Genomic DNA, 18,507 nt, shown 5'->3' with positions numbered 1-18,507 from the left:
ACATCCCCCCCACCCCCCCACCCCTGCCCCAGGCTCCCTCAGTCTCCTCCAACCCTCCAACAAGTTGTCAACTACTCCCTCAAGGAGAAGCCAAAAAAAGGGCCTTGGCCACGAGTCAGGACCCTGGGGTCCACGTTCGATTCTGCCAACGATGAGCTGTGGGAACTCTGGCAAAGGATTGAAGTTTTCTGAGCCTTCATTTGTAAATGACTAGACTAACACTCCAGCCCTAACCCTCGGTGATTATGCTGCTGTCCTTGTTCCTCAGCACATATTTTATAGATGCGCACACGCACATGCGCATACACACACACATCACTCATCAGCAAATTCTACGAGTCTTAACTCTTATAACAGTTACTGTCAGTTCGATGTTAAGAGCAGAAGAATTCCTATATTAATACTATAGAAAAAGGTTACTTTCTGTAAGATACAAAATCTGATTCAAAAGTATAAGAACAAAGGGAAGCTATAAACATAAAAACGTGGGGGTGCTGGGGTGGCTCAGTCCTTTGAGCATCTGACTCTTGATCCCAGGGCATGATCCCAGAGGTCAAGCCCCGAGTCAGGCTCTATGCTCAGCAAGGAACCTGCGTGGGATTCTCTCTCTCCCTCTGCCCCTCTCCCTGACTCGTGCTCTCTCTCTCTCTCTAAAATAAAAATTAAATACATAAATAAAAATGTGTAGGGAGTATTAATAAATAATTCACGCAAAAGAAGGGTAAATAGTAAAGAACATTCGAAATATGTTTTTGGGGCGCCTGGGTGGCTCAGTCGGTTGAGCATCTGACTTCGGCTCAGGTCATGACCTCACAGTTTGTGGGTTTGAGCCCTGCATCGGGCTCTGTGCTGACAGCTAGCTCAGAGCCTGGAGCCTGTTTCAGATTCTGTATCTCCCTCTCTCTCTGGTCCTCCCCTGCTCACACTGTCTCTCTCTCTCTCTCAGAAATAAATAAAACATTAAAAATTTTTTAAAAAAGGAAATGTTTTTTCTGAGTAAAAATATAAATTAATATATGCAAATTAATAAATACAAGATATAACATACATGTGATATCATAAAAATTAATAAGGTAATAACTATAGGTTAAAATAATATTGATATATTAAGACATATTATAAACTCTTAGGAATCAAAGCAGAAACTTCTGCATCAGGGACAGAAAAATAGATCAATGGGACAGAATAGAGAACTCGGAATTAGCATGCATTGTGGGTGTGTGAGTAGGTAAGTGAGTGGGTGTGTACTTTACATGTGATAAAGACAGCAACACAAACCAGTAAGGGAAGACATCAGGAGAAATCAATTCCCATATGGAACGCTATGAAAAGTCAATTCACAAAAGAAGTACAGCACAGATGTCTAAAAAACATTTGAAGGGGTGGCATCTAGGTGGCTCTGTCAGTTAAGCACCCACTTTGGCTCCGGTCATGATTTTGTGGTTCGTGAGTTTGAGCCACACGTTGGGCTCTGTGCTGACAGCTCAGAGCTTGGAGCCTGTTTCGGATTCTGTGTCTCCCTCTCTTCACCCCTCCCCTCTCTCTCTTTTTCTCTCTCTCTCAAAAAATAAAATAAACATTAAAATCTTAAAAAAAAATAAAAAGCATTTGAAGGACGTGCTTGAACTTACCAATAATCAGAGAAGTCAGATATGAAGAATGAGATACAAAGGGATAACTTTCATAGTTACCAGAAAGCAAAAACAGCTGATGAGAGTATAAACTGACACTCTCATTCTAGAAAGAATCTGCCAGCGTTTAACAAAACTAAAAATTTATTTTTCTGACCTAATGAATTTGCTCCTAGGTTTAAATCCCAAAGAAGTTCTCCCACATGTCCATAAGTATGTCTGTACAACAATGCCTCCCAGGAAATTTAAAGTCTCAAGCCATTGAAGCCAAGGTCTTTTTTGATCACTAGGATAATGAGTAAGTTACATGCAAGAAATGCATGTTACAGCAGAGTGTGCAGTAATAAATTAAAAGGCAAGGATAAATCTCAAAAAATATATATGGCAAGCAAGAAACAAAATGAAAGTTATAATACAATTCCATTGATGTACAGATAAAAAGAACACATCGCATGTGTATACAGAACCACAGTACGTAGTTTGCAAGAACACAAAGTCAAGGACACATTAGAATGGTTTTCTACCAAGAGTAGAGTGGTGAGGAGACAGGCAAGAAAATGCAAACCTCCGGGCAAGAAGGGATTTAATGCCAGGATTGAGGTGTACTCAAAACCATTGGAAAGGCTGGAGACGTGAGGGGCAGGGATGACCACCACTGCTTCTCAAGTTCACTTCCAGACTTCAAAAAACAGGAAGTTGATACTGTCACCTTTAAGGACTAAAAGAAGTGCCACCAAGGGTTACAACTGCGCTAGCATTGAGACGGGTGATTTATGGGAGAAGCCCTGAGGTTGCTGCAAGATCTTATATCTGCCAAAGCCCCCACATCTGCCTACAGCTGGGAAGGAAAAAGAATGTGGTCCTAATTTGAAAGAGGGCATCTCTCACCAGGGAAACATAAACTAGAACTTCTGATCGTGGAATCTGGAACACATGAGTTTCTAGCTTAGTGATGCTGGGAGCACCTGGAAGGGCATAGGAACGGACCCGAATAACAACAGATATTCTTCTGGCTGCCCAGGACCCGTCCACACCCTTCTTGATTTAACTTCCAAATAACAACAATATCAGCAGCCCACTTTCTGCCTCAGATGATGCTATTATCTCTCATACAGATAAAGAGACATTCACCCTTTCCACAAAGAAGTTTCCAGGTGAACCATCATCACTGCAATCCTGGTCTAGCTATGTGCTGACAACTCGGAGCCTGGAGCTTTGGATTCTGTGTCTCCTTCTCTCTCTGCCCCTCCCCCACGTGCTCTCTCTCTCTCTCTCTCTCTCTCAGAAATAAAGAAACATTTTTAAAAATTAAAGTAAATAAATTAATAAATAAGAAGAAAAATGTGGGTAAATGTTATAGGCTTTCCTCCTCTTCTTGTGTTTTCTGAATTATGTCTGATGGTTGAAGTAAAAATTGTAATACTGTCTGGTGTGGTTCTCAATATACATGTATATATGGATGTAAATACATGTGGAGGAAAAATACTGAAGGAATGTCTAGCGTAGATGGGGGAGAATAAAGGATATCTAAAGACAGGTAAAGCACTTCACTCAAACTGCTGGAATGATGACACCAGTAGATTGTAATGTCTCTTTGGAATATTGAGAAAAATATTTATAATCCATACTTGGTGTCAAGACTCCTGCCCCAGACTTCATTCTAAGGATTCGAGGTCCATAAACATGTTTAAGAATGGAAATTGGATCAAGGGGGGCATCTGGGAGGTTCAGTCAGCTGAGTATCCCACCCGACTCTTGATTTCAGCTCAGGTCATGGTCTCACAGTTCACGGGATCAAGCCTCATGTTGGACTCCGTGCTGGTGGCACAGAAACCTACTTGAGAGTCTCTCTCTCCCTTGCTCTCTGCCCCTTTCCTGATCCCTTGCTCACTCTCTCTCTCTCTCAAAATAAATAAATAAACTTAAAAACAAAAAAGAAAGAAATTGGATAGGGCTATAACTCCCTACCATGACTAAAATGAAGACCTAAAATAGTTTTGTTTATGTATATCAAGTAAGACTTGTACAGCTTTCCTACTATTGATTCTTGGGAAAACAATCAGTTAAGGATTCCTGAGGGTCAAACCATTATTACCAACTTTAACCTTGCGTCCCAGATTGATAATCTGCTCACTTGATTTCTGTTGGTTGAACGTTGGGTTTTGGTCTCTGCTATTTGGGAAGAAGTGCATTTCAGTGGCAGCATCTCCTATCTTCATTCTCAACTTTCAAAGTCACTACAGAGCTTTCAAAGAATGTCAGTGCACCCGTCACCAATGTATTTTGTTAAGCTTTTCTGAAGGAGTGTCCTTTGAACTCTTTGAATTACCCAGTAAAGAAAGAGGTAAGAGAATTTTGACATCTCAATTTATTTTCTTTGGGACAGAGTTAAATCCAGGCTTCAGCCTGTATCAGTTAAGCTCTGCTGCATAAACAATCCATAGATTAAAACTGCAAATATTGGGGCACCTGGGTGGCTTAGTGGGTTGAGCATCCAACTCTTAGTTTCAACTCAGGTCATGATCTTATGGTCGTAAGAGTGAGCCCTGTATCAGGCTCTATGCTGGACTTGCAGTTCTCTCTCTCTCTCTCTCTCTCAAAATAAATAAATAAACTATTTTTTAAAACTGCAAATACTCTTTCTGTGATTCCCTGGGATTATTGGGCAGTTCTTTGGGTTTAAGGATGAATGATTTAGGATAAACTCATTCATACATCCAAAGATTTGCCTGAGAGGAATGACACTTTTCTCCAAGTCTCCAAGTTATCACTCAGCACCAGTAGCTATCCTACACTTGTTAAATCGGTGGCAGAATGGTTTCCACCAACAAGAGAGTGTAAATCTCAATATACATGCACTTTTTAAACCTCTGCTTTACTGCTTGCTAATGTCCCATAACCAAAGCAAGTTACATTTCAAGTCCAGATTCAAGAAGTGGAGAAACAATGAAGTCCTTTTGATGGAAGAAGTGACGAAGTCCCATTACAAAGGGATGGGTATGCAGGAGTGGAAAGAACTATTGAGTAAATTTTGCAAACAAATCATTACAGAATCAACCAAACTGTAGAGCCATTCCCAGCTACTGAAATTGACACACTGAACCTATAAGCTTTTGCTAATATCCCCAAACCAATAATTTTAGCAGATTTCATGTTTGTTTCCATCTCTCTCGTAATAGGAGTGGGAGTCAAGGAGCATCAGCCATCTTTTCCCCTTGTACTTATACTTGGACTTGGACTTATCCCTCTGGGACAGGCTGGGCTCTGACTTTAGTTACAGGTCAATAGGTAATGAGGAGGGCAGGAGCAAGACTTGAGAAAAACTGAGATCTACTTAGAAGAGAATTATTCTAGGCAGTTCCAGCAAGCTGAAGGCTTTTCTAGCAAGACTGTCTCCTCAGATCATGGAAGAGTTGCTGGGAAGAGTGTGCCAGTTAGATGTGAACTTGAAGGTAATCAGACCCATCCACCCTTTCCCACGTGTTCCCAATTCACATTTTATGGTGTCTCCCTTTGCAAAAGCAATGTCATAATCTTCACATGTGACACAACAAGGCTGTGAATTCAACCTGTGATGTAATTCTATAAGATGCACGATCAAAATTGTGGATCTGACTTTTTTATACATTGGCCCAGCAGCCACAACATCTAAGGGATTCTCTTGGCTCAGCCGTCCAAGCTCTCTGGTTCCTCAATTGTGCTTTAATCAGATAATTTAAACTCTTTTACAGTCATAAGCCACTGTCCCACCCCACAGTCCCTGTAGCCTTCATTTCCATACTTCACGTTTACTGCAACATACTTCACTTAATGTCTCGTCTTCAAAAGAAAATTTGTAGGCACCAACAGGTGATAATTTAAATAACGCTTTTGTTATCGCATGCCACGGATTACTAATATCCATGCCACTGGCAATTATGTCACCACTCCTTTCAAACACAACTAGGTCAAATAACAAATCCCAGCTTCCCATATATAAATACATATGCAAACCCTAGCGGCACCAAATATTTTATCAGCCAAGATTCAGTCAGGAAAACACTAGCAAATAATGTATTTCAAGCAAGGATTTAATACAGATAATTAAGTATGTAAAAATTTACTCCATTGATAGAGAAATAAAGGTCAAGGAAAGCTGTTTCTACCTCTCAGAGAATGAGGAGGTTTCTATCCACCAGGTCAAAAACCGCAAGAACTCACTGTTGCAGCTGATGCAGTAAAATGTTGTAAAATCTCATCTATCTGAATCCTGATGTCTGCATGCCACAGAGAGAGGAAAATTGATGACATCTGCATCTATTCCTCCTTCCAAATCCTTTATAAGAATTTTGCATATTCCCAAAAAATAATATAAAGTAGAACTTTACTGTCAAGAGATTCTGAAAATTGAAGTTCCCAAGGATACTTGGGGAGAACATACAAGAAAGGTGATTTTTTTGAGACTGAGTGGGAGTAGAAATTGAAAAGAAGGAGAAAAATAAGATAAATTAAACAAGAAAGAGGACTTTTACAGATGATGACAATGTGCTCTGGATTAAGGAATATAAATAAGACAATTCTCTGCACCTGAGGTCCAGTGAGCGGAAAATGAGGAAAAAGGAATAAAGAAGCTCATTCACTCATATAGATGGAGCCCACTGGGAATTTCATGTGTACATTCATACCAAAGTAAAAAATATATATCTTCTTACTTCTTCCTTATTCAAAAGAAATTACTCAAAAGAATAAGAACATATTGTGCACATTAAAATCCTTTTTAGTATTACTTATGAGAAAAGAATAGTTGATCTTGACATTCTCAAAAGCTATATCCTGAGAATTTTGAGTATTCCACATTTGCGGATTTGTTTACTTTTCCCTTTAATTTGGTCACTTCAGGGCGCCTGGGTAGTTCAGTCGGTTGAGCATCCAACTCTTGACTTCAGCTCAGGTCATGATCTCATGGTTTGTGAGTTCGAGCCCTCTTTCAGGCTCCTCACTGACAGCTCAGAACCCGCTTGGGATTTTCTCTCTCTCCCTCTCTCTCTGCCACTCTTCTGTTTGCTCTCTCTCTCTCTCTCTTCCTCTCTCTCTCTCAAAATAAATAAATAAATATAATTAATTTGGTCCTTTTTTGTTTTATGTGTTTTGAGGCTATATTATAAATTATATGCAACTTTATAATTGTTCTGTATCCCTTGTGGATTGACTTTTTAAAGTTTATTTATTTATTTTGACAGAGAGAGAGATGCATGCACACATGTGAGCAGGGGAAGGGCAGCGAGAGATGGAAAGAGAATCACAAGCAGGCTCAGCGCTGTCAGTGCAGAGCCCAATAATGGGGCTCGACCCCACAAAACCCAAGATCATGATCTGAGCAGAAATCAAGAGTCAGATGCTTAACCAACTGAGCCACACAGGTGCCCATGTATCTTTCTTTTGGGGAAGTGTCCACAGTATCTATGAGAGCTAAGCATAGCATATGCAACATGACTCAGCAATTCTGCTCCTAGATATATACCCAACAGAAAATTATTACAGATGTACACCAAAAGATACGTACAACAATGGTCATAACAACAGTATTTGCAATAACTCAAAACTGGAAATAACCCAAATGTCTATCAAGATTTAGACATACCATGGAATACTACATGGCAATGAGAAACAGTGAAATCTGGCCATGTGTAGCAACATGGATGAACCTTGAGGGTGTTATGCTGAGTGAAATCAGTCAGGCAGAGAAGGACAAATATCATATGTTTGCACGTATAGGAGGATTAGGAGGAACTTAACAAAGGACCAAGGGGGAGAAGAAGGGGGGAAATGGTGGGGGAAAGGGAGAGAGGCAAACCATGAGAGACTCTTGAATGCTGACAAAAACTGAGAACTGATGGATGTAGGGGGGAGGGGAGACGGGCATGGAGGAGGACACTCATGGGGATGAGCACTGGGTGTTATGTGGAAACTAATTTGACAATAAACTATTTGTAAAAAATAAAAAAAAAAGATTTAGACAAACTGGTAAATCTTATGAAGGATTACTATGCAGTTGTGAAAATGAACTACTGCTACACATGGCAATGTGGGTAAATCACACAAACATAATGCTGAATGAAAAAAGCCAGACAAAAGAAAATACACCAGATGATTGTGTGTGTGTGTGTGTGTGCATGTATATTTCACAAGAAACACAATTAAACCATGGTGTTAAAAGTCATGATTGAGGCACCTGGGTGGCTCAGTCAGTTGAGTGTCTGACTTCAGCTCAGGTCATGATCTCTCGGTTCATGAGTTCAAGCACCGCATCGAGCTCACTCCTATCAGTGCATAGCCCACTTTCAGATCCTCTTCCTCTCCCCCACTTGCACCCTCTCTCAAAAATAAATAAAACATTAAAAATAATAAAAAATAAATAAAATTCATGATTGTGGCCCCTTTTGAGAAAGAAGGGATGGTAGTAACTGGAAAGGAGCTGGTAATGCTCTACTTCTTGATATGACAGTTGTTAATGGATGTGTTCACTGTGTGAATATTCATCAGGCTATACAGTTATGATTTGTGTACCTTTCTGAGTGCACAATCCCAAAATCCTATTTATTAAAAACAAGATATGAAACATCAACTCAGTGGACTACCATTAATTTATTAAAAGTTATATTTATTTCAAACTGTGGGAAATATTTATAATACACGAATACATAAAAAGGAAGATACAAACTGTGTTCACATTACAACTACAATTATTGTATAGAGGGAACTGGGTGGCTCAGTAGGTTAAGCATCCGCCTTTGGCTCAGGTCATGGTCTCATGATTCTTGAGTTCAAGCCCCATGTCAGGCTCTGTGCTGACAGCTCAGAACCTGAAGCCTGCTTAAGATTCTCTCTCCCTCTCTCTCTGCCCCGTCCCTACTCGTTCTCTCTCTCTCTCAGAAATAAATAAAACAATTATAAATAAACCAAAATGATGAACAGTTATGTTATAGTGAAGACTCAATGGGAAATTTTTTAAAACATTTTAATGTCGATTGCATCTTTACAAAATAGAGCACTTTTATAGGAAGAAAAAACAGTAAACTTTTGTAAACGTTGGCTTTTTGTTTTCTTAACACTACTAAACATCTTCATCTTCTTCTGGAATTATCTTTGGAATACAGAAAGCAAGGAGCAGATAGATATCAGAATCACCTGTTGGTGTCAAAGACTCCCAAGCTCTACCACTGCAGTTTAATTATTTTTTAATATTTTTAAGTTTATTTATTTTGAGAGAGAGAGAGAGAGAGAAAGCGGGAGGAACAGAGAGAGAGGGAGAGAGAGAGAATCCCATGCAGGCTCTGCACTGTCAGTGTGGAGCCAGATGTGGGGCTCAAACTCACAAACTGCAAGATCATGACCTGAGCCACAATCAAGAGTTGGACATTTAACAAACTAACCCACCCAAGTACCCCTTGATTATTTAAAAAAAAATTTTTTTTAATGTTTATTCATTTTTTAGAGAGACAGAGCATGAGCAGGGGAGGAGCAAAGAGAGAGGAGGACACAGACTCCAAAGCAGGCTCCAGGCTCTGGTCTGTCAGCACAGAGCCCGACGCGGGGCTCAAACTCACAAACCATGAGATCATGACCTGAGCCGAAGTCAGCCACTTAACCAACTGAGCCACCCAGGCACTCCATCCTTGATTATTTTTTTAAATGTTTCTTTACTTATTTAGAGAGAGTGTGTGTGAGCAAGGGAGGGGCAAAGAGAGAGAGGGAGAGAGAGAATCCTAAGTAGGCTCCATGCTGTCAGCACAGAGCCTGATGCAGGGCTTGATCTCACAAACCATGAGATAGTGACCTGGGCCGAAATCAAGAGTCAGATGCATAACCAACAGAGTCACTCAGGCTCCCGTTCCCTTTCATTCTCCCTGAGAATGAAAATTAGTCACTAATTCTCAGTGAGCTTTTTGTGTTATGGGTCATTTGGTAATCTACTGAAAATTATGGAGCCTATCCCCAGAAAAATATAGGTGCCTATATACACATCAAATTTGCAATTTCCATGAATTTATGAAACCTCTTGAAAGCCAAGGACACAGACCCACTGTCACGAGGCAAAGCCCCTTCCAACTGAGAACTGAGTCCCCCAAGCATAGGAGAGTCCCCATAGGTCTAGAGCCCCAAGGAGTTTCAAGAATCCAGTGTAAAAGTAGCCACTCTGTTCTAACCCCTCACTTCACACATGGAAAACATGAAACTCTGACATGCGCGTGACTTGTGCACGGTCCCACAGGTGCTCACCAGAAGCACTGGAACAAGATCTTTGGATTGACATTTTATCGTTATCAACCACCCATCTTCTGCTCCAGTAATACTTCTGGACTTTGTCTTCTTGGCCTATCAGCAGAGCTGTTCCTGCTTTAGATTATGTTGACATCACATCTCTCCTCGTCATTTTATTTTCAAAACGCCTGTATATGTATATTTAAGGTCTGTTTCCTATTCATTGTGATCTTTAATGCAGCCTGGTATGTCTGACATTTAATAATGTCATTTAATAGATTTATGGGTTTTTTTTTAATATTTTTATTTATTTCTAGGAGAGAGAGAGAGACAGCGTGAGCAGGGGACAGTCAGAGAGAGAGGGAGTCACAGACTCCGAAATAGGCTCCAGGCTCTGAGCTGGCAGTCAGCACAGAGCCCGACGCGGGGCCCGAACCCACGAACCGTGAGATCATGACCTGAGTGAAAGTCGGACGTTTAACCGACTAAGCCACCCAGGCGCCCCTAGATTTATGTTTAATATATCTATCAAAGTGTTTGTACTTAAACTACCTTCATTCTACTGTCTGTTTTATAATGTCTCACTTACTATACTTTCCTTTTACTCTCCTTTATCATCTTCTCTTGGACAAAGCCTCAAAGTTTTCCTTGAATATTTCTGTTCTCCACTATTGGCTTATTAATGATACATTCTTTTACCATTTCTTGTTAGTGGTCACCCCAAAGATTAGAACACCCATCCTTGACTTTGTAAAGTATGACATAAATGAGAACTTTTCTTTCCCAAAATAAAGCATGGACTTAAAAACATTTTAAATTCCATTTATCTTCCTCTCCTTTTGAGCTTTGTTGTCAACTATTGTATTTACATATAGTTCACACCCAGAAGACATTATTATTATCTTCTATGAAAATAGTAGTTTATATTTGTCCATGTATTTATCCATTATATTGTTTTGTGTTTCTTTCTACAATTCTTTCTCTAATCTGGGATAATTCTACTTCTGCCTGAAGAACTCACTATGGTATTTTTTGTAACGCAGATAATTTATTTCTGTTTTTATAAAATGTGACTTTATTTTGCCTTCATTTTAAATATTTCTTCTGTGTAGAATTCTAAGTTGACAGTTATTTTCTTTCAAAAGTAAATACATTGGGGCATCTGGGTGGCTCAGTTGGTTAAGTGTCCGACTTCAGCTCAGGTCATGATCTCACGGTTTGTGGGTTCGAGCCCCGTGTTGGGTTCTGTGCTGACTGCCAGCCCAGAGCCTGGAGCCTGTTTCAGATTCTGTATCTCCCTCTGCTCTGACCCTCCCCTGCTCATGCTCTCTCTCTCTCTCTCTCTCTCAGAAATAAATTTTAAAAAACCATTAAAAAATTTTTTTAATAAAAAATAAATACATTACACTATTGTCTTCTGGCTTTAAATGTTTCTCTTGATAAATGAGCTGAGTCTTACTTTCTTCTTTTGAAGATTTCTTTCAAGATTTCTGTATTTGCTTTCAAGTTTGTTTGGGTTTGGAGTTTTTGTTTTGTTTTGTTGGGATTTTGTTGTTGTTGCCATTGTTGTATTAGGTTTTCTTAAGTCTTACTATGATATGCCTAGGAATAGATTTCTTTAAGCCAGCATGGGATTTGTAGTAATTCTTGAATCTGTGGTTTGATGTCTTTTGACAGTGTGGAAAAATCTGTGCCTTTTAATCTCTTCAAATATTTGTTCTCCATCATTTTCTATCTCTTCTTTTTCTGAGGTTTGAACTACACTGGATCTTTTCAAAAATCCCAAATTACTTGTTAATTATTGCCTGTATTATTTTCTCTGCTCTATTCTTAAATCTATGTGTTCTGCTGATATATATCCTAGTTCACTAATTCTCTCTTCATCTGTGTTTAATCTATTACTAGTTTGTTTCTTAATTTCAGATATTGCAGTTGTAGTTCTCAGATTTATATTTGTCACTTTTTTATAGATTACATTTAATTTCTAAAATTTTACTTATGTGTTCTTTTTTCTTGAACATACTAATCACAATTCTATTAAATGTCTGTATATGATCATTCCAAACCTAGATTTCCTGGTCTCTCTATTAACTGATTCCCTCTCTCTCTCTCTCTCTCTCTGTCTCTCAATCTCTCTCTCTCTCTCACTCACACACACACACACACACACACACACACACACATGCATGTCAATAATCTATCTGGCAATTTCTTATTAAATGCTAGGAGCAAATGATCTGTCACTGCTCAAGTAGAGCAAGTATATTAGACAGTGCACATTTTGCACAAAACTGTAAAAAACTCACATAATTTTTCAAAAATATGTTGAACCTTCTGAGAGTCACTATAGATTTTAGTGCCAAACCCCCCAGAAGTGCATTTGCATTCTGCCTGCCCCATACCCCTCCACACGGGGCTGCTCCCATGCCACTGCCTTCAAGAAGTAGCCCAGATTACCAGCTGTGTGACTTTTGGCAAGTTGCTTAACCCTCCTGTGCCTCGATTTCCTCATCTGTAAAATGGAAATGTTAGTAGTACTCACACCCTGGGACTGTTGCCTGCAAAGCTTCAAATGGCCCAATATGTATTATCATTGTTTTTACCGTTAGTACAATTGACCTGTAGAATTATTGTGCTAAATATAATTAGCCTGTGAAATAACCCATATGAGTGTGCTGGGTAAACATTAAAGCAACTTCCACGTATAAGGCATCATTATTTTTTTTTAATGTTTATTTGTTTATTGTGAGAGGGACAGCATGCACCCACATGAGCACATGCATGCCCATGAGTCAGAGAGGGCAGAGAGAGAAGGAGAGAGAATCCCAAGTAGGCTTAAGTGGGCTCCAGGCTGTCGGCACAGATCCTGACTTGGGGCTCCATCTCACAAACCCCGAGATCATGACCTGAGATCATGACCTGAGCGAAAATCAAGAGCTGGACACTTAACTGACTGAGCCACCCAGGCATCCCTATAAGGCATCATTATCAACATAGTTGGCTCAATAACTATGATCCAGTCGTAGGTCATAAAATTAACATGGACGGAATATTTACCCTTTCTGAAACCCTGACAGTTGTTCTGTGCGGGGAATTCAAGAGAGCTGCCCAACAGAATCCCAGGGGAAGAAAGCTGCCTCGGGAGAAAGATGACCCGCAGATAAACAACCATAAACAGATTTCAGTATCATCCTTAGGGCAACAAATCACCCTTCAAAAACGCCAGCTGACAGCTCTGTGATCCAGTACTGATGGGAAAGTAAACCCTGCTGGGGTAAAATAATTGAGGGAAATATGGCTGGATTAGATGTCATCTGATGAGTTTACATTCTATAATAATTGAAACAGTCATTGGATCTCCGACCCTGCCTTACCCAGCTCTGCAATACTTAACATCTGTGGCTGCTCCTGGTAGCCCTCCCTCAGCCCTCCCTCCGGGCCCAGGATTTGTTTAAATAAACTGGATTTCCTGGGTGTGATTTGAAATAAATTAGCCACGTGATGGCCGCCTTCCCACCAGGTTCCCACTGAGTTCCCGCACATAATGCTTATTCTAAGCGCTTAGAAGCATGTTTTAATGGCAACTCAGCTGCACCAAGAGAAAAGAGCTAATCGTTCATCTGCTGGCCCCAGCAACCAGGAGGAATCGATTAACTTACCAGGCTGTGCCCTGTGCCCTGTTTGCAGCATGTGAGACAGTTCTAGCATTTGAGTCAGAGCAAAAGAGGCAGCCCTGAGAAGGGCAGAGCCCAAGGCTGTTGCATGGTTTGTTGTGGTCCACTATGGCCGTCCGTCTCCTGAGATCAGACGGCAGCCGCTCCCCTCTGTCTGGTCGCCTGGATTCTTTCACGAAATTCCACTTCATATTTTCATATTTAAGTCCGCAGAGCTGCGCTCTGCCATACATCCTTGCTCTTGCCCCATCTGCTCATATGAGGAAACCACATGAGAGGAAAAAATAAGACACCCCAGAAATTAATTCCATGAAGAATTTACTGTCTCTGCCTGCTAGGGGGCACAGAAGAAGGGGAGAGGTCATTCTGTAATTCACTCCTGAAAATGTGACAGCCGCTGGTTGTCTCAGGTTGGGGGTGGGGGCACCAAGTTTTATTTTCCAGGACCCAGAGTTTGTCTTTCTTCTTGATCTGTGCAGGAAGGGTCTTCCGAAAGACCAGCCAAGGTCATCATGTGTCCCATGGGAGTATCTGGCTGGGTGATTCTCTCTGTGTTTTCATTGTCATTGAGGATAAGAACATGTCAAGTTTGAAGGGAGCTGAAAGATGATCAGATCCAACCACGGTATTTTACAGATGAGGAAACAAAGGCCAGATGGATAGTTATTTACCTGAGGTTGTATATCAGGTATGTGGCAAAGCCAAGACCAGAAGCCTCAAAACCTCTTCACTCTCCAGTCCAGAGAATTTCCCCAGCACGTGCCCCCTGAGCTGTATGCACCCCTTCCTTGTCTTGAATCCCTCATAGAGCTCAGACTCTGGAAAGCTCTGTCAGTGGCACAGAGGGCACTGCCTCTACAGGTGAAAATTCATAAAATCTTTCTAGATGACAAGAATATCCCCTATGATCCAGAAAAAAAAATTCACTTCAAAATATATGTTCTGAAGAATAGAGATGTGCATAAAGTTGTATGTAAAAATGGCTTAGCAATTAATAATATAGAATTCATATTATAGAAAAGATCTCAAAATTATATATATGATACCAGTCTTTAAATTATAGAAGAAGAGAGATTTGAAGGACATTACCAATGGCGGCTTCTTTGATCGTAGAAAGAGTTTTCTTCTTTGTGCTTTTCTTTTTTTCTTTTCTCAGAGTAGATGCATTTATTTTTTAGATGCAAGTATAATACTCTTCAAGGCATATAAGATAGTTATAATTTCTGAAGGTTATATCTGTCAGAGAGCACCACAATCTTCTTGATTCATATGCCATACCTTCAGTGGAGAGATTCAGTGCTTTATGCTTAAACACGGCAGAAGAAGTCTCTTGAAAGAGGAACCACTATCAGCTCAGAAAAGAAGAGTTCCTTATGCACTCTGAGTTTATGGAGATGAAACAAGATGATTTCTCTTCTTTTTACATCAGACGCCAAATCTAAAATAATAATATTAACAAATCGGCCAGTTCTGATTTTTCTTATCCATAGTATCACTCGTGACAGAACATAAAATTAACGGCCCCAATGTAAATTAATGTTGCAGAAACATCACATCTTTTTCCATCTGAAATAAACAATATAAAATATAATTTGGTAATCTGAAATTACAGACTGCAAGTCTTAAGGACTCAGTTTTCCGAGAACGATCAATTAGAAAAAGAAAAATATATCAAATGCTGTATTTTTTTCATACTCCTAAAACATAAAATCTTTGTATAAATTAAAACAGTAATTAAGGCAAACACATATACAACACACTCATGAATTGCATTAGAAATCCTTAAAAAGTTTAGGGGCGTCTGGGTGGCTCAGTCAGTTGAACATCCGACTTCGGCTCAGGTCATGATCTCATGGTTCATGGGTTCGAGCCCTGCGTTGGGCTCTGTGCTGACAGCTCAGAGCCTAGAACCTGCTTTGGATTCTGTGTGTGTGTCTCAATCTCTACCCCTCTCCCACTCGTGCTCTCGCTCTCTCTCTCTCAAAAATAAATAAATACCCCAAAAAGGAAAAAAAATCCTTAAAACGTTTAAATGCTAAAACAAAAATAAAAGTAAAAATTAAAACCAAAAGTAATTCAAACAAAAATAATCTATGACCCTATCACATTACACTTCTAGATTTATAGTATCAAGTACAGTGAAAATGAACCGTAAGGTCACTTGATATTAAATAAGACGACCCTCCCATTCTTGCTTTGAACTTTGGGGATTTGGCTTTGCAAAAAATATGTAATAAATATCTGTAGTACCTTGTACTTGTTAAACACTTGTCTTTCTCCATTTGAAAGCCTTTCTCTGGAGTCACACTGTCTTCGGGCCATCCCAATGGGTGGGCAGCACGGATTCTGCAGCAAGTTCATTAACAAAGCAATCTTTGTATCTACATACTCCTGGAGTTTGTGTTTTTGCAGATCAAAGTGTTCCACAAGGCTTTTTCTCTCTCCATTCCATACTTTGACTAAAAATCTTTTCCAAGTAAGAGCACACAGCTTGCTCTTCCATTGCAACACCAACGATGACCAACCATGGGCGATGTTTTCTTGCCATTTGGTGTGAATGCCCCACACGGAGATGGTTAACTGTACCACATAAATGCTGAAGAAAAGACAGCGACTCGGAGTTAGGTATATCAGACCTGTCACTTGCTTTCTTTGGTAGCAAAGAAGAAACTGCATTTGTAGGGTCATTCTCAAGGAGAGAATGGCTTTGTGGCACAATTTTACGCTCTCTGGGGTTTGTAATATTTCCTCCACCAGGTTGCTGCAGACTTTTATCAACGCAAGCATTTAAGTCCTCCGGTCACAGTCCCAGATCTCAATCCAGTTCTAAGAGGAAACAGGAAAAGGTATGGAGGGTGACTTGTCTAAGGCTCCTGAAGTAGATGACGATTGTCGGTCAAGCAGACGTTCAGATCCATTCATTAGTTCCCAAAACCACCTGAAGCTGCTTTCTGATGAGAATCCAATCTTGACGCTGAATCCTAACCATATTCATCAAGTGCTGAGCTCCAGGCGACAACTTTGACCCCAGAAACTCCACGATAGTTTGGACCCTCCGGAGGTCTAGCCTCGATCCTGGAGCAGGAGAGCTTGCTGAAGAATTTGCTGAAACTGGCCTCACGTGTCCCAACACTTTAGTGATGAACACTCATTGCTCTTCACCAAAGGAGAGCAACTTTATTTTATAAACCTGGTGCGGGGAGGGCCTCCAATTTATATATTTTTTGTAGGAAATCATTTTGTGCTCACTCCTTCAGGGCCACATCTCAGGTAAAGGGAGCACGGGTTCAGCTTGGCTGTTCAGGCTTCCCTTCAAAATCACCAGATCTGGGCCCTGGGGCGGGTGGCGTGCGCAAGGACGAGCCTGAGTGTGAGGGAAGCTCTGGGCCAGCACTCCCCCTGCAGTGTCCCAGGAAGAGGCCAGAATCCGGTGACAGGTCCGTCCCTTGTCCTCAGCCCCGGTCTCCATTCTGCCGCCACCAATCCAGACTAACCCCGGAACCTCTATTTGTGTCTTTCTGAGTTTTTTCCAAATTGTATACACTAATTGTGTTTGTATTTTAATATTGTAATTGGGAAAAACATTACTTAAAACAGACCAAGTATTTTTGTAAACATTTCTTCATTTTGTTCTTGAGCTATGCCTCCACAGAGTGCTTCTTTGACATCAGTTTTCTGGTCTGTGAAGTGACTGGACCCCCACACCCGCCACCCCTACCATCCAACTACCATCTCATTCTGATCCCCTGTCCCTGGAGGCTACATCCCTCTTCCTGTCCCTCCTCCAATATATATGCTCTCAGATCTACTGGGCTCCTGCCATGAAAAGAATTCTCACTCTAAAAACCAATATTTTAGTCCTGACTTCCTGCACCCCAATATTCCGGCATCTGATGTCAGACAGAGCCATTGTGCTAATGCACCCTGAGAGCCTCATTGACATTGACCTGAATCATCCCTATGCTTGATGTCCCAGATATGTGCTCAAGTCTGGGCTTCTCTTGCCCTTGCTGGAATCCCTGTTCAAGGCCTCCTTCTTAGTTCCAGCTTTCTCTGGTGGCTCTTTGAATCCATTGGTTGAGAACCTAGCAAGCTCTGAGTCTCTACCCACTGGAGCCATGACACATGGATTCAACTGGGGTTGAGGTTCTTCAGGGAAAGCTCCCTGGAGGAGGCCTTCATCATCTAACAGTCATAGCATGGCAGAACGCTAGCAACAGTGTAAGGGCTTGTGTTCAAAGAATTACTTTGCAAGGGTGGTTGAGCTTTAAGTGAATAAATTCCATTTCACCATAGACACCAGCAAACCACAGGGGTCTTGTAAGACTTGGCGCTTTATGGCTCCCAGAGATGGCACCATATTTCTAAAGTTGTTTCCAAGGAATCCTCAAAGTAAGAAAGCAAAGCCAGCTCAAGGAGGAAATCAAACAGAGCTCCTAGGCAAGTTAGTTCCCCTTAAAACCCAGTCGTCTATAAAAAATATTTTTAAATAAAGTTTTCCCTCCAGAGTTTAAGAGAGAACTCTTAAACATGGTTCATGTGACGGAGGCACGGAGGAAGGTCAGTGGAAAATGAACATCCCTGACTCGCCTTGTGTGAAAGGAAACTACAGCTTTAGTTTTACCCATTAAAATCAGGTTAGCATATAAATTTTTGGCAGGAAATTAAATGATGCAAACAGATGGAGATGGCAGTATCTTAATGCCCAAAGCAGTTTGTCTTTAAATATAAGAATACAATAAAATGGGGGGGGGGGGGGGAGTTTATTTCTGAGCATCTGTTTTTATCTTGAGAGAAAGTATCGGAGACAAGAGGGTGAGATTGCTTTTGGAACCGTGTGAACGTGAGTCAGGCAAGAGCAGGTATGAGGGGATGGTTCTGGGGCTCAAGGTCCAAGGGGCAGACCGAGAACAGGGACAGTGACTCAGAAGGCAGCTTTGCCAGCCACAGCCACACGTGGC

At 40.8% G+C, this 18,507-nt stretch overlaps 1 pseudogene; it reads right to left on the bottom strand.

Annotated features, from left to right (window-relative positions):
- The window catches only part of LOC144228029 (ATPase PAAT pseudogene), a 21,265-nt pseudogene extending 4,250 nt beyond the window's left edge, over positions 1-17,015 (bottom strand).
- Positions 17,016-18,507: the final 1,492 nt, after the last annotated feature.

This window comes from Crocuta crocuta, unplaced genomic scaffold (genome assembly GCF_008692635.1).
Source record: "Crocuta crocuta isolate KB4526 unplaced genomic scaffold, BGI_CrCroc_1.0 scaffold556, whole genome shotgun sequence".
In the NCBI taxonomy this organism is placed as follows: domain Eukaryota; kingdom Metazoa; phylum Chordata; class Mammalia; order Carnivora; family Hyaenidae; genus Crocuta; species Crocuta crocuta.
This window is presented reverse-complemented; position numbering and strand designations above follow the sequence as displayed.